The sequence below is a fragment of the Elephantulus edwardii genome, unplaced genomic scaffold (genome assembly GCF_000299155.1).
Source record: "Elephantulus edwardii isolate Elephantulus edwardi_28Jun2011 unplaced genomic scaffold, EleEdw1.0 scaffold00121, whole genome shotgun sequence".
NCBI lineage: Eukaryota > Metazoa > Chordata > Mammalia > Macroscelidea > Macroscelididae > Elephantulus > Elephantulus edwardii.
Window position 1 is genome coordinate 3,157,900 of NW_006399871.1, and position 4,862 is coordinate 3,162,761.

Here is a 4,862-nt window from a genome sequence, read left to right on the forward strand (position 1 = left end):
AACAATGATGTCGTCTAAAGACTAAAGTGCCCCTGATCCAGGCCATGGTCTTTGCAATCACTTTCAATGAGTCAGAGAGCTATACTATGAAAAAGGATGACAGAAGAATTGACACCTTTGAGTTGTGGTACTGGAGAAATGTAACATGACTTGCCAAGAAAATTAACAGGTCTATCCAAGAGAGGATAAAAGCAGGCTGCTCCTTGGAGGAAAGGATTTTGGAACTCTGTTTCACATACTTTGGGCATGTATCCAGGAGGGACCAGTCTTTGGAGAAGGATATCATGCTTGGCAGGGACAGAGTAGGAGATGAAGACCCAAGATGGGATGGATTAACACTCTAACTGGGTAATAAGGAGAGATGTGTCAGAGATAGTGAGATTGATTCAGGATAGAGCAGGGTTCAGAGCTATTGTGCATAGGGTTGCAATGAGTTGTAGCTGACGTGACACTTAACAACAACAACACAACATGGGGTGTCTAAGGCCAACTCATAATTGTGTCATCCTAAGTCATAGTCACAAAGTGCTTATAAGACAATCCCATGTCCTCAGACTGTAACTTCAATCAGATAACCTGTTCATGGAGCATTTCCTTTTTTATCTAATTTAGGTAAACTTACTTATTAACTGGTTAAGAAACCTATTGTACTAATTTTCCCATTATATAATTAAATGAAAAGGAAATTGGATCTTATCCTAGCTTTTTCTTACTATATGGTCAAGGACATATAAATCATCTGAGGGTGTTCAATCTCCAAGAAAATCTCCTGCCCCACTGTAGACTTGACACTTGTCAATAAGCAATAGTAGTTCAGTGCTGACAGTGGGGAAGAGGAATGAAGAGAAATCCTCCTCCTCTACAGCTGAGGCGTACAGGACCCCCTAAAAGCAGGGAATACAGCATTAAGAACAGTGAGAAAAATGCTCCAGCATCTGAGACCTCACACTAATCACACTCTGTCAGTAGTATGTCGTTGGAGAAATTATAACAATAACAAAATGCAAACTCAGATCTCCTGCTTTGATGGACTCCATTGCTTACACTGAAAGCCTACCAGAACAATCGGTGTGTTCATTTCCAGCCACAAATACTATTTACTGAAGTTTCTGCTTATGAACTCTGGTGGCATAGTGCTTTATATGTTGGACTGTTTACTGAAAAATCTGAGTTTGAATCTCTCACCTGCTCTATGGGGGAAAAAGACTCACAGTCTCCTTCTATAATGATTTACAGTCTCAGTACAACAATGAATGAATGGAAATCCAAAATCTCTGTAAATGTTCATTAAAATTATTAAAATAAAAAAAATTACAAAAAATATTTACAGCCTCAGAAACCCAATGGAGGATAGCCACAAGTCAGATTAAACTTGATGACAGCAGGATAAATTTCTGTTCTTTCATACACTATGTCTGATGACTGATCAAAACTTATATGATCAACAAAAAAGACAAGAAAAACCAATGTACTGTCAAGAGCTAAAAGAACTAACACAACAAGACTCAGACATGATTCAGATGATGGAACAAACAGATAAAAATGTTAAAAATAATATTTTAAAAGAGATCATAGGAAAGATGCACATTATACATAAAAGGTAATTTGAAGATGAAGACTACAAAAGGGAACCATGGAAATACTAAAAATAGCATCAAAAGAACTAAGATGAAATAATAGATGTAGAAATTTTTTTGGCATATTAATAACAAAATAGTCTTCAAAACAGGTACCATTACAGTGATGCTGTTGTTCTCGTTGCTGTTATGAGTCATTGAGTCAGAACCAACTCATAAGTGACCCTCTAGCTGGTTTTCAGAGGGTATAAATTGCACAGGAGATTAGCCATCTTTCTTCCCAGCAGCAGCTGGTTGAACTGCTTGCCTTTGTGTTCACAGTATAACTCCTTACTGCTAGATCACCAAGCTCCCTATTACTGGGATAGAGAGAGACATTTTTAATTAATAAAGGGATTATTTTATCAAGAAGATATGACAGTTCTAATAGTGTATGTACCTGATAAGAATCTCAAAATAACATAAAGCAAAAACATTAAAACAAAAGAAGAAATACATAGTCTGCCACAGAAGGTCAAGGGCTGCAGCTTTCAACATCAAGACTGAAGCTCAATGTCAAGAAAACAAAGATTCTCACCACTGGGACAATTGGCAGCATCATGATAGATGGTAAAGAGATTGAGATTGTCAACACTTCTGCTTGCTTGGCTCCACAAATCAGTGAAGATATGAAAGATATGAGCTACATACATTATCAAATGTCAAAGAGAAAATTTAATAACAGACATCTTACTTTGATTTTTAGATTTTTTTTTTCTTGTCTATGGAGTGGTGGGAATGAGTGTGTTTGAGATGGTGAGGTTGGCACAGGATAGAACGGCGTTTAAGGCTCTTGTACATAGGGTCACTATGAGTCACAAGCAACTCGATGGCACGTAACAACAACAACAATTAGTCAGAGATATACTGTACAAAAAGCTTGAATATAAAAACATTGAAAACATACACACACACACACACACTGCTCTGCAAGAGTGTTAATTTATCTTGTCCTGCTAGAAAAGCACAGTAAATAACAAAACCATTGCCTCTTGCTTTAATAAAAAGTCAGTGGGTTTGCTTAATTTAAAATTCAAACTGTTTCATGGTCACAGTTGGACATAAGGTCAGTTTTTCAGCAGCCCAGCAAGAGGCCAGGAGTCCTGGTGGTGCGGTAGTTGAAAGAAAACTAGCTGCTATCCAAAAGGCCAGAGCTTTGAAACTACCAACTACTCTGCAGGAGAAAGCTGTCTGTTTCCATAAATATTTACAGTCTTGGAAACCCTATGGACAGTTCAGCTCTGTCCAGCACAATGACAATGAGGCAGAACCCAAAGGCTACGCTCTTGGAATCTGGTGTCAGTTGATCTCAGTTTAAAAAGGACATGCAGGATTCAATTCATCACCACCTTAGTACTAGCCATTGGCTGCTCTTCTATTCTTCTCCCTCCTCTTTATAAACTTGATTGTAACTAGCCCACTTATAGCTGTTTGCCTTTCTCCCCCAGAATCAAAACGCTCTCTCTGGATCTATATATATAAAAAAGTGATCATGATATACCTTATGTTTTAATTGCTTTGAGTTTTAATACATTTAATATCATCAACTTGATCTAATTTGCTATAAAACATTCATTCCTCTTTACAGCATAATATAAATTCTTTGAAATTGCACATAGAATGACAATCAAGATAGGTCATATTCTTGGCCATAAAATAAATCTGAAAAATTTAAATGGATTGAAATAATATAGACTATTTCTCTAACTATATTATATCAAACTAGAAATTAATACAAAGATATTTGAAAGCTTTCACATGGGTTTTTGTTGTTATTGTTCTGTGCCATCAACAGCTCTGAACCGTGCTCTATCTTGAGCCAACCTTATTATCTCTGACACATCTACCCCCATTACCCCAGTCACTGAGTCAATCCATCTCCTCCAGGGTCCTCCTCTCTTGCCCTGTCTCCCCACCCTTCCAATCATGATTTCACTCTCCAAGGATGAGTCTCTCCTTGCACCATGCCCAAAGTATGTCAGATGAAGCTTCAAAAATCCTTGCCTTCAAGGAACAGCCTGGTTTCACCCTCTCCAGGACGAACATATTTGTTCTTCTAGCAGTCCATGGTATATTCAATATCCTTCTCCAGGACCAAAACTCAAAGGCATCAACTATTCTTGTATCCTCCTTAGTCACTGTCAAGCGTCCTGATGCCTAGCAAGTCATTGTGAAGACCATGGCCTGGATCAGGTGCACCTTAGTCTCTATATTAAACTTTAAATGCTGAAACACTTGGTTTGAGGAAGGTTAGAGTCTATAGTAGAGAATAAACAACATTGACAAAAAAGAACAAAGGGCCTGATTCCAAGTTAAAGAAATCAAAGCTATGATATTGGAAAAATAATAGACATAAAGATTAATACAATGAAATTTAGTTCAGAAATATGCCCATATACATTTGATCAACTGGTTTTCCATAATGTTGCCAAGCAATTCAGTGAGAAAAGATTCTTTTTCTTCATACAGTGCTAGAACAATTAGACAATCTTTGAAAAATAATGACCACTACTCATCATTTACAAACATTCATTTTAAATTGATCATACACCTAAATGTAAGATCCAAAACTGGCATTCAAAATAGTAGCTGGGTGCAAATTAAATAGAAATATCAGAGACCACACATGACAAAGAATGACAGACTTCACAAAATAGTCAGTAAGTCACTAAACAGTGTCAGCCTTTAACAAGGAAAACAAAATGAGAAAACCTGAGGAAGGAAATGGATATTATTTTCAGAGTTATCACATCTTATTATTAAAAATATTCCACTTTCAATAGGACATATGGCATATAAAAAAATTAAATTGTGGTCCATTCACAGAAGATGATATAAGAAACTGTCCCGAAAAAAAAAAAGAAAAAAGAAACTGTCCCGGCGGAAGCACAACCATTGGACTTGCTGGTCTAACAACTAACATCACACTAGGGAGCTTTGGTGGTGCTACAGGTTAAGCATCAGATTACTAACTGTAAAGTTGGTAGTTCAAATCCACTAGCCACTCCTTGGAATGAAGGTGAGGCAGTTTGGTCTTATAATGATTTACAGCCTGAGGAAGATTATGGAGCAGTCTACTTTGCCCTATAGGGTCACTATGAGATGGAGTTGACTTGACAGCTGTGTGTTAGTTAACATCATATTTAATGGTGATTGTCAAGAATTTTTTATTAAATTTTATTAATTTTAATGAACATTTGCAGAGATTTTGGGTTTCCATTCATTCATTGTTGCACTATTTTCTCT